The sequence below is a fragment of the Moschus berezovskii genome, chromosome 6 (genome assembly GCF_049115385.1).
Source record: "Moschus berezovskii isolate FMDL1 chromosome 6, NW_MosBer_1.0, whole genome shotgun sequence".
In the NCBI taxonomy this organism is placed as follows: Eukaryota; Metazoa; Chordata; class Mammalia; order Artiodactyla; family Moschidae; genus Moschus; species Moschus berezovskii.
This window is the reverse complement of record NC_142465.1, coordinates 56,618,538-56,631,313: the sequence shown is the minus strand read 5'-3', so window position 1 is coordinate 56,631,313 and position 12,776 is coordinate 56,618,538. Positions and strand designations below refer to the sequence as shown.

The 12,776-nt window shown below is 38.1% G+C and overlaps 1 pseudogene; it reads left to right on the top strand.

The window, feature by feature from the left end:
• Positions 1-1,671: 1,671 nt before the first annotated feature.
• LOC129536938 (heterogeneous nuclear ribonucleoprotein A1-like) lies at positions 1,672-2,744 on the top strand (annotated as a pseudogene).
• Positions 2,745-12,776: the final 10,032 nt, after the last annotated feature.

Sequence of the window (12,776 nt, the reverse complement as noted above, 5' to 3'; positions counted from 1 at the left end):
AATAACAGTTGATGAAAAAAATAAGAGAGCTTTGTGATAGACAGTGATCGAAGCCTGGAGATTTCAAAACAACATCAGATAAGATGGTGAGAAAAACAGTAGTCAAAGGAACTAGCCATGAGAAAAAAAGGGAAAGCATATTCTAAGGGGAAAAATAGAGAAATATTGAAATAGAAGGCAGTGTGGCTACAGCAGGTAAGCATGGGTCAGAAAAGTGATACTGGCAAGAGTTGGATCACAGAGGCCCTGGTTATGATCAAGAATTTGAGATTATTCAGGGGAGGGAGATGGGCTGGAAGTTCAAGAGGGGGGACATATGTATACCCATGGCTGATTCATGTTGATGGTTGACAGAAAACAACAAAATTCTGTAAAGCAATTATCCTTCAATTTAAAAATAAATTAATTTTTAAAAAACAATTTGGGATTATTCAGTGTGCAGTGAAAAGTCACTGGAAGGTAGAAGTGGAGGGAGCTTTGAAACAATAGACAAAGAACATGATCTCATGAACATCTTTTAAAGATCACTTTATAAAGAGTTTTTACATGGATACAGAATTGTACGGGGTTGATATAATAGAACTAAGAAGAAGCTGGGGCCATCTAAGGTGAGTTATTATGATGGCTTGACCAAATAGGGTATTAGCAAAGATGAAGAAAACTGCATACACTTGTGCTATGTTTTGAGTATATACACCTCAGAGCTTGTCCAAATATTTGATGAGAAGGTAGTAAAGAAAATATTGGTGTCATTAGTAAGAAAGAGAGGAGATGGAAAAGAATAATTCTCTTTTGGACATATTAAGTTTAAGAAGAGAGATGTGCAAGATGTTACTTAAGAAGTTGGGAATCCAGACCTGGAGCTAAGAGAGATAAATTCTGGGGCAGACAGATGCTGTTTAACACCAAGTATCCATATGAACTCACACAGGGTAGGGTTGCCAGATGAAATACAGGACACGAGCTAAATATGAATTTCAGACAAAATGAATAATTTTGGTATAAGTATATCACAAAATAGGAAAGATGATGTTTAAGGGTACAAACTTACAAAGAAAAATGTTCACTTTTACTTTCCCACAGTTGCCTTTATGTTTCATGAATATGGTAATTATAAAACAGCCAATAGAGCAGATAGAACGTCCTGGAGATCTAATGCACAGTATAGTGATTATAGACAACAACCCTATATTATATACATCAGATTTGCTAAGAGACTAGATCTTAATTATTCCCACTACAGAAAAAGAAAAAGTAATTATGTGATATGAAAGAGGTGTTAGATAATGCTATGATGGCAATGATATAAGTATATACAAATCTATCAAATCAATATGTCATACCCCTTAAACTTACATGCTATTACATGTCAATTATATCTTAGCAAAAAGTATGTCCCAAACACTGCATGAAACATACAAAAGTATGTCCCAATAGTTTATATGATAGGTAGATAGATATAGACAGATGTATGTGGATACATGCTACATGGGACATAGGTACACTAAAAAATGTTACATAAAATTCAAATTTAAGTAGGCATCTTGTATTTTTAATTGCTGTATCTGGAAACCCCAACTCAAAGTAAGATTTTAAATAAGAAAGACCCTTTCTGCCCGTGGACGCTGCCGAGAAAGCATCATTGAAGTCTTCCCCGCCTCCACTGCCGTCATGTCTAAATCAGAGTCTCCCAAAGAGCCCGAACAGCTGCGGAAGCTCTTCATTGGAGAATTGAGCTTTGAAACAACCGATGAGAGTCTGAGGAGCCATTTTGAGCAATGGGGAAGGCTCACAGACTGTGTGGTAATGAGGGATCCAAACACCAAGCGCTCCAGAGGCTTCAGGTTTGTCACATAAGCCACGGTGGAGGAGGTGGATGCGGCCATGAATGCAAGGCCACACAAGGTGGACGGAAGAGTTGTGGAACCAAAGAGGGCTGTCTCAAGAGAAGATTCTCAAAGTCCTGGTGCCCACTTAACTGTGAAAAAGATTTTTGTTGGTGGCATTAAAGAAGACACTGAAGAACATCACCTGAGAGATTATTTTGAACAGTATGGGAAAATTGAAGTAATTGAAATCATGACTGACCGAGGCAGTGGTAAAAAGAGAGGCTTTGCTTTGTAACCTTTGCTGACCATGACTCCGTAGACAAGACTGTCATTCAGAAATACCACACTGTGAATGGCCACAACTGTGAAGTGAGAAAAGCCCTGTCTAAGCAAGAGATGGCTAGTGCTTCATCCAGCCAGAGAGGTCGAAGTGGTTCTGGAAACTTTGGTGGCAGTCGTGGAGGTGGTTTCGGTGGGAATGACAACTTTGATCGTGGAGGAAACTTCAGTGGTCGAGGTGGCTTTGGTGGCAGCCGTGGTGGTGGCGGATATGGTGGCAGTGGGGATGGCTATAATGGATTTGGTAACGATGGAAGCAATTTTGGAGATGGCAGAAGCTACAATGATTTTGGCAATTACAACAATCAATCTTCAAATTTTGGACCCATGAAAGGAGGAAACTTTGGAGGCAGAAGTTCTGGCCCCTATGGTGGTAGAGGCCAATATTTTGCTAACCCACAAAACCAAGGTGGCTATGATGGTTCCAGCAGCAGCAGTAGCTATGGCAGTGGCAGAAGGTTTTAATTACTGCCAGGAAACAAAGCTTAGCAGGAGAGGAGAGCCAGAGAAGTGACAGGGAAGCTACAGGTTACAACAGATTTGTGAACTCAGCCAAGCACAGTGGTGGCAGGGCCTAGCTGCCTCAAAGAAGTCATGTTTTAGACAATACTCATGTGTATGGGCAAAAATTCAAGGACTGTACTTGTGACTAATTGTGTAACAGGTTATTTTAGTTTCTGTTCTGTGGAAAGTGTAAAGCATTCCAACAAAGGGTTTTAATGTAGATTTTTTTTTTTGCACCCATGCTGTTGATTGCTAAATGTAATAGTCTGATCATGACGCTGAATAAATGTCTTTTTTTAAAAAAAAAATAAGAAAGACCAAGACCTAGTACCCTCTGAACTTAAGAGGTGTAACAGAGAAAGAAGAGTTTATAAAATTGTTTACAAGGAGCCTTAGAAGGAGGAGACAGTCAGGAGAGAGTGCAGCCACAAGCATAAAAAGCAAAAAGGCATCCCCAAAAGAAAGAGATACTCAACCGAGACCAAAGTTTGGACTGCTGCCTAGGGATTGAATAAGAGAAACTCAACAAGTAACCATGACAGTAGACGACAGGGAAGCAAGCCTTGGTGACCTTGGAAACAGCAGCAAGAGTGAAGGGGAAGGAACAGAAGACCCTTTGGAGTGGGAGAAGGAGATGAAAAAGTGGAGACAGTGAATGCAGAAAATAGGATGGTAGCATGGGGAGACATAGGGTCAGGAAATGTAGGAGGATTTGTGTATGTTGACGGGAATGATCCAGTAGAAAAGGAAAAGTGGACAATCCAGGACTGAGAAGCATGAAAATGGTAGGACCAAAGTCTTTGAGAGGAAATGAGATCCAAACCATGACAGATGGGTTGACTTAAAGTAGTGGAAACAAATTTTCCACTATAAAAGAAAGAAGATAGGGAATGTGGGCATAATTTCCATTGTTTTCAAATTTTATAAATGATCACATAAAAATACGTACACAAAATAATCCATTCTTTCCTACATTTTAGTTTGTTCAAAATAACTATTATATACTATTTGAACAAGCATAGAAGAAGAAGGAGACAAGGGCATCACTGGATGAGATGGCTGAATGGCATCACCAACGCAATGGACATAAACTTGGGCAGACTTCAGGAGATGGTGAGGGATGGGGAGGCCTGGAGTTCTGCAGTCCATGGGGTCACAAAGAGTCAGACACGACTGGGAGACTGCGACAACAAAAACAAGTGTAGACATATTCATATTAGTTGCTTGTTTCAAGATGATTTAATAGCAAAATGAACTAAATAGTTGTTGTTTCATTACTAAGTCATGTCCAACTCTCTTGAGATCCCATGGATTGCAACCTGACAGTCTCCTTTGTCCACAGGATTTCTCTGGCAAGAATACAGGAATGGGTTGCCATTTCCTTCTCCAAGGGATCTTCCTGACCCAGAGATTGAACCAACGTCTCCCCCATTGGCAGGTAGATTCTTTACCACTGAGCTACCAGGGAAGCCCAGTTAGATAGTTTAGGGAGGAAAAGTGTTCTATTTTACCTTCCCATGGTTGCCTTTATTTTTCATGAATATGGAAATTATAAAATGATTAGTCTATAAGCTTTTATAACATCCAAATGGAAGTTTTACTAAATTGGTGTCAAATACTCTTAAATAACACTTTTCATAACAATCACACCATAAAACACATCATTAAATAGAGTAAGTTTTACTAATACAAAGTGAAAGCAAATACTGACAAGTTCCAGGGGAACAAAGGTCAGTTGGTATGGAAAACATGTTTTGGACCTCCTGACCTTTGTGTGTGTTATTTAATATGGATATTTGCATTAGATCTACTCCAAAATAAAAGTATCCAGCAATTTAGCTATAAAAGTAGCTCTGCAGCAAAGACGGTGCTGTATTTGGGGAACACAAAAGAAACAGTAAAGACATTTTAAAAGCAGATATAATATCTTTAGAAATTTTCTCCAAGTATCATGCAGTCATTTGTCAGTTGCCTGAAATCCTGATATTTGTAAGTGATGTGATTATCTACCCCATCATCATGTTCTTATTAAAAAAAGAGTGACGGTCTGATAAACAAAGTTGCCTGATTTATTAAAATTTCAGAATAAGGATTGTCTTCATGGTTCCTGTTATTTTAACACGAAGTTCACCACTAAAACAATATTGTATTATTTTGAATATTTAAAGAAATGTGTCTTCTACCCATCTAATACTAATACTGCAAACTAATACTGCCTTTAGAATTGATAAAATATGGGTACAGAAAAACTCCTATTAAACCAAGTAACTTGTTGTCATCTACTGATAATACTATCCAGATTAAATGGGCTCTTTCTCCTCATCGTTATTACAATTTAAAATTTTCACCTTCCCTGTATTTTGATAGTATTTATCTTAGAGTCTCCATACGAACACAAGAAATACAAATGGAGCAAAATCTAAGCTCTGTAAAGCTAGAGGCCTTACATACTTTGTAGAGTGTCTGGTACTGAACAGACAGTTAATAAATGATGAATGGTATAATAGGCTCCAGTTTCATCCACCTCATTAGAACTGATTCAAATGTATTCTTTTTAATTGCTGAGTAATACTCCATTGTGTATATGTACCACAACTTTCTTATCCATTCATCTGCAGATGGACATATAGGTTGCCTGTTATACAGAGTGAAGTAAGCCAGAAAGAAAAACATCAATATAGTATACTAATGCATATATATAGAATTTAGAAAGATGATAACGATAACCTTGTGTACAAGACAGCAAGAGACACAGATGTATAGAACAGTCTTTTGGACTCTGTGCGAGAGGGAGAGGGTGGGATGATTTGGGAGAATGGCATTGAAACATGTATATTATCATATGTGAAACGAGTCACCAGTCCAGGTTCAACACATGATACAGGATACTCAGGGCTGGTGTACTGGGATGAACCAGAGGGATGGAATGGGGAGGGACGTGGGAGGGGGGTTCAAGATGGGGAACACATGTACACCTGGGGCAGATTCATGTCAATGTATGGCAAAACCAATACAATAATGTAAAGTAATTAGCTTCCAATTAAAATAATAAAATAAAAAAAAAATGATGAATGTATAGATGAATGGATGGATGGATGAAGAGAAGGTTAAAAGGTGCTAATAAACTTAGCCATATGGTAAAAAGAGTTTATAAGTACTTTCTTCCACTATCACCACTATTCAACATAGTATTGGAAATCTTAGCCACAGCAACCAGACGAGAAAAAGAAATAATCCAAATTGAAAGATAAGAGGTTAAATTGTCACTATCTGCAGATGACAAGGTACTCTATATAGAAAACCCTATGACAGTTTTCACAGAACTAGAATAGATAATCTTAAATTTTATATAGAACCATAAAAGACCCAGAATTTCCAAAGCAATCCTGAAGAAAAAGAACAAAGCAAGAGGCACAATCCTCTTAGACTTCAGACACTACTACAAAGCTACAGTAACCAAAACAGCATGGTAGTGGCACAAAAAGAGACAATAGGTAAATGGAACACAATGGAGAACCCTAAAATAAACTCACATATCTACAATCAATTAGTCTAGAACAAAGGAGGCAAGAATATACAATGGAGAAAAAACAATCTCTTCAGCAAGTGGTACCAAGAAAGCTGAAAAGCTACATGTAAATCAATGGAATTAGAAAACTCTCTCAAATAATATACAAAAATAAACTCAAAATGTCTTAAAGACCTAAATATAAAACATAACACCATAATCCTCCTAGAAAAGAACACAGGCAAAAAATTCTCAGACTTAAATAGTTAGCAATATTTTCTTAGATCAATCTCTCAAGGCAAAAAATAAATAGATAAAAGCAAAAATAAACAAATGGGACTTAAAACCTTTTTCACAGCAAAGCAAACTATCAACAAAATGAAAGGACAACCTTCAAGATGGAAGAAAGTGTTAGTCGTTCAGTCATGTCCAACTCTTTGTGACCCTGTGGACTGTAGCCCACAAGGCTCCTCTGTCCATGGGATTTCCCAGGTGAGAATACTGGAGTGGATTGCAATGTCCTTTCTCCAGGGGATCTTCCCAACCCAAATCAAACCCAGGTCTCCCATATTGCAGACAGGCTCTTTACCATCTGAGGCACTAGGAGAAAATATCTGCAAATGATGTGACTGACAAGGGGTTAATACCCAAAAATATGTAAACAACTCCCTGAACTCAGTATCACAAAAACAATCCAGTCCAAAAATGGGCAGAAGAACTGAACATTATGTTTTCTTTCCAAAGAAAACATATAAATGGCTAACAGGCACATGGAAATATGCTTAACATTGCTAATTATTAGAGAAATGTGAATCAAAACTGCAATGAGGTATCACCTCAAACCAGTCAAAATGGCTATCATCAAAAATCTACAAATAATAAAAGCTGAAGGGGATGTGGAGAAAAGGGAACCTTCTTACGCTAGTAGTGGGGATGTACTATGGAGATGACTTTTAAAAAACACTAAAATTAGAGCTAGTTTGGCCCAGCTATTGCACTTTTGGGTACACATTCAGAAAAGACAAAAAAGTTCATTCAAAAAAATGCATGCACCTCAATGTTCATACCAGCACCATTTATATTAGCCTAGACATGGAAACAACTTACATGCCCATCAACAAATGATTGTCTGAAGAAGATAATAATGAAATATCACTCAATCATAGAAAATAGTGGAATATTAACATTTGCAGCAATATGGATGGACCTAGAGAATATCATACTAAGTGAAGTATGTCGGAAAGAAAAACATATGATACCACTTATTTGTGGAATCTAAAAAACAATACAGATCTATATAGAAAACATAAACAGACTCACAAAGAAAACAAATTTTTGGTTACCAAAGAGAAAAGGAATTAGTAAGGGGAAGGGGGACAAGATAAATTAGGAATATTGAGATTAAGAGATAAAAACCACTGTACATAAACTAGATAAGCAAAAAGGATTTACTGTATAAAAATGAAAACTATATTCAATATCTTAACCAATAATGGAAAATAATCTCAAATATATATGTGTCTGTATATATGTATGTATATACTTTGCTGTACACCTAACTAACACAATATTGTAAGTCGATCATACTTCAATAAAAAATAAATAAGCTTTCTTATCAGGTGAGAACAATAACGCACATACAAGATTCTCAACAACTAGCCACAATCCATAAAGCCACAGATAAGTGACAAGGAAGAGAAGTGAAGGCAAAGGAGAAAGGGAAAGGTATGTCCATCTGAATGAAGAGTTCCAAAGAGTAGCAAGGAGAGATAAGGAAGCCTTCCTAAGTGATCAATAAAAAGAAAAAGAGGAAAACAATAGAATGGGAAAGACTAGAGATCTCTTCAAGAAAATTAGAGATACCCAAGGAACATTTCATGCAAAGATGGGCACAATAAAGAACAAAAACGGTATGGATCTAACAGAAGCAGAAGATATTAAGAAGAGGTGGCAAGAAAACACAGAACTATTCAAAAAAGATCTTCATGACCCAGATAACCATGATGGTGTAATAACTCACCCAGAACCAGTCATTCTAGAGTGAGAAGTCAAGTGGACCTTAGGAAGCATCACTATGAAAAAAGCTAGTGGAGGTGATGGAATTCCAGTTGAGCTATTTCAAATCCTAAAAGATGATGCTGTGAAAGTGCTGCACTCAATTTGCCAGCAAATTTGGAAAACCCATCAGTGGCCACAGGACTGGAAAAGGTCAGTTTTCATTCCAATCCCAAAGAAAGGTATGCCAAAGAATGCTCCAACTACCACATGATTGACTCATCTTACACTCTAGGAAAAAGTGCTCAAAATTCTCCAAGCTAAGCTTCAATGGTAAGTGAATCAAAAACTTCCATATGTTCAAGCTGGATTTAGAAAAGGCAGAGGAACCAGAGACGAAATTGCCAACATCTGCTGGGTCATAGAAAAAGCAAGAGAGTTCCAGAAAAACATCTATTTCTGCTTTATTGACTATGCCAAAGCATTTGACTGTGTGGATCACAACAAACTGGAAAATTCTTCAACAGACTGGAATAAAAGACCACCTTACCTGCCTCCTGAGAAATCTGTATGAAGGTCAAGAAGCAACAGTTAGAACTGGACATGGAATAATAGACCAGTTCCAAATTGGGAAAGGAGTATGTCAAAGCTGTATATTGTCACCCTGCTTATTTAACTTATATGCAGAGAACATCATGTGAAATACTGGGTTGGAGGAAGCACAAGCTGGGATCAAGATTGCCGGGAGAAATATCAATAACCTGTTATGCAGGTGACACCACCCTTATGGCAGACAGTAAAGAACTAAAGAGTCTCTTGATGAAAGTGAAAGAGGAGAGTGAAAAAGTTGGCCTAAAACTCAACATTCATAAAAGTAAGATCATGGCATCCAGTCCCATCACTTCATGGCAAATAGATGGGGAAATATTGGAAACAGTGACAGACTTTATTTTCTTGAGCTCCAAAATCACTGCAGATGGTGCTGAGGCTAAGTTAAAAGATGCTAGCTCCTTGGAAGAAAAGCTATGACAAACCTAGACAGCATATTAAAAAGCTGAGACATTACTTTGCTGACAAAGGTCCATCTAGTCAAAGCTATAGATTTTTCCAGTAGTCATGTATGGATGTGAGAATTGGACCATAAAGAGAGCTGTGCACCAAAGAATTGATGCTTTTGAACTGTGGTATTGGAGAAGATTCTTGAGAGTCCCTTGGACTTCAAGGAGACCAAACCAGTCAATCCTAATGGAAATAAATCCTGTATATTCATTGGAAGGACTGGTGCTGAAGCTGAAGCTCCAATACTTTGGCCACCTGATGTGCAGAGCAAACTCTTTAGAAAAGGCCCTGATGCTGGGAAAGATTGAAGGCAGGAGGAGAAGGGAACAATGAAGATGAGATGGTTGGATGGCATCACCAACTTGATGGACATGAGTTTGAGCAAGCTCTGGGAGATGGTGAAGGCCAGGGAATCCTGGTGTGCTGAAGTCCATGGGATAGCAAAGAGTTGGGCATAACTGGACAAATGAACTGTACTGAAGTGTCAAATACTTTGATTCCATTAAAAAATCCAGTCCTTCGATATCTTTCTATCCTCCACAAAGGATACACTCACTCTTTCCTGATCTAGTCTTCACATACTCAAAAATAAAACAGATCTCAAAAACTAAACCAATGACACTCTAGCTGTATTGACATAAAACATTGTGTATGTTTAAGGTATACAATATGATGATCTAAGTATATATTGAAAAACAACCAAAGTAAGGTTAGTTAACACCTCTATCCCCTCACCAAAGAACTAGTTTTGTATGTGTAAAGAGAGTACATTTAAGATGTACTTTTTTCAGTTCAGTTGAGTTCAGTCGCTCAGTTGTGTCTGACTCTTTGTAACCCCATGAATCGCAGCAAGCCTGGCCTCCCTGTCCAACTCCCGGACTTCACTCAACCTCATGTCCATCGAGTCAGAGATGCCATCCAGCCATCTCATTCTCTGTCATCCCTGTCTCCTCCCGCTCCCAATCGCTCCCAGCATCAGAGTCTTTTCCAGTGAGTCAACTCATCGCATGAGGTGGCCCAAGTATTGGAGTTTCAGCTTTAGCATCAGTCCTTCCAATGAACACCCAGGACTGATCTCCTTTAGAATGGACTAGTTGGATCTCCTTGCAATCCAAGGGACTCTCAAGAGTCTTCTCTAACTCCACAGTTCAAAAGCATTAATTCTTCAGCACTCAGCTTTCTTCACAGTCCAACTCTCACATCCATACATGACCACTGGTAAAACCATAGCCTTGACTAGACAGACCTTTGTTGGCAAAGTAATGTCTCTGCTTTTTAATATGCTATCTAGGCTAGGCATAACTTTCCTTCCAAGCAGCAAGCGTTTTTTAATTTCATGGCTGCAATCAGCATCTGCAGTGATTTTGGAGCCCACAAAAATAAAGTCTGTCACTGTTTCCACTGTTTCCCCATCTATTTCCCATGAAGTGATGGAACCAGATGCCATGATCTTAGTTTTCTGAATGTTGAGCTTTAAGCCAACTTTTTCACTCTCCTCTTTCACTTTCATCAAGAGGCTTTTGAGTTCCTCTTCACTTTCTGCCTTGAGGCTGGTGTCATCTGCATATCTGAGGTTATTGATATTTCTCCCCGCAATCTTGATTCTAGCTTGTGCCAGCCCAGCGTTCCTCATGATGTACTCTGCATATAAGTTAAATAAGCAGGGTGACAATATACAGCCTTGACGTACTCCTTTTCCTATTTGGAACCAGTCTGAGCAGCTTTCAAATATGTAACAAAGTATAGTTAAGTATAGTCACTGCACTGTACATTAGATCTACAAACTAATTCATCTTGGAACTTGAAGTTTACATGCTTAAACCAACATCTCATTTCTCCCAAGGCCTACTAGCCACCAACCTACTCTCAATTTCTATGATTTTAACATCTTTGGATTCCACATATAAGTGAAAGCATACACTATTTATTTTTCTCTATCTGATATTTTATTTACCATAATGCCTTCACAGTTCATCCATGTTGTCACAAATAACAGGATTTCCTTCTTTTTATAGCTGAATAATATGCCATCCTATATAAATACCATATATTATTTACCCATTCATCCATTGACAGACACTGCGATTGTTTCCATGTCTCAGTTGTTGTAAATAAGGCTGCAATCAATTTAAGACCTGATGAAGGCTTCCCTGGTGGTCCAGATGATAAAAAATCCACCTGTCAATGTAGGAGATGCAAGAGATGCAGGTTCCACCCCTGGGTTGGGAAGATCCCCTGGCAAAGGAAATGACAACCCACTGCAGTATTCTTGCCTAGAAAGTTTCATGGACAGAGGAGCCTGTTGAACTACAGTTCTTATAGTCACAGAGAGTCAGAAATGACTGAGAATGTGCACGCACACACACACTCACACACACCTGGAATTTACTCAAGGATTTCAAAGCCAACACAAATACAATGGAGTAGAGAATCAGAGAGGGATTCACAAAGGTCAGCATTCCCTAGAGAGACACCCTTGCTTATTTTAAACAACCTCAATAGTTCAGATATTTGACAGCTTATACCTCTAAATTATAAACTGAGCAGACTCTTCATAAAGGGAACTTCTCAGAGGCTGGGACTATGCCATTCTGCAGAGTTGTATCCCATAAGTCCACAACATCACTGCCATATACTAGGTTCTCAGTACATGTGGTTATTGGATGAATGAGTAAATGGAAGAATGAAGGAAGGCATTCCTAGGCAACCTGGTAATCTAATGTTCTAATTTAAGGTATAGAGAACAGACTATGCCAATTCCTTGGATGTTTAATTTTATATACGAGTAACTCCCTCCCACTGAAAGTACTGTGAATAAGAATTTTGTTAAGACATAGGACTACAAATCCAAACCGCACCTGAAGAGAGGAAAGACAGAGGAAAGTGTGAGAAGGAACGGAGGGAGAAAGGAAGGAAGAGGATTATATAATACAAAGGTTAGGGAGGGAAGGAATACAACTATCGAATGTTGGATCAAGAGGATAGTACCTAAAAATCTATGCCCATAGATGAGGCAACAGGGAGCCAGTTCTTTATTCTACTTTTCATTTCTCCTTCCATAGCAATTACAGCCTTAAACTTAGCCAAAGCTAAGTATGAAATACACAAGGAAAGTAATGACTCTGAGGTTATGAGTTAATAAAATTTTGGAATGAAAAAAATTAACAATGGCAGTCACAAGCACAAATGAAGCCAAGATCTAATTATACTATACTTTCATGAATACAAAATAACATTATGAAATATTTTTATAATCTACCAAATACCATGTTTTTTTATCTGCCCAGGGATTCCATAGACTTGCATACAATTATCTCTTCAGTTAAATACACAGCACTGAACAAGTGCTGGGATTCACAGTCACATCATTGTTCCTGATATTTTGGGGCCACTTCAAATGCTGAAAGCTCTTACTTTGCCAGTCTCTCTGCTTAGAGAGGTTTTGGTTATCAGCATTTCAATCTGCTCATTTTAATCAGTACTCCTACACTATTTGCCTATACCTTACAGGTGAGTCTTTTGACAAATGATTTATTTGATTT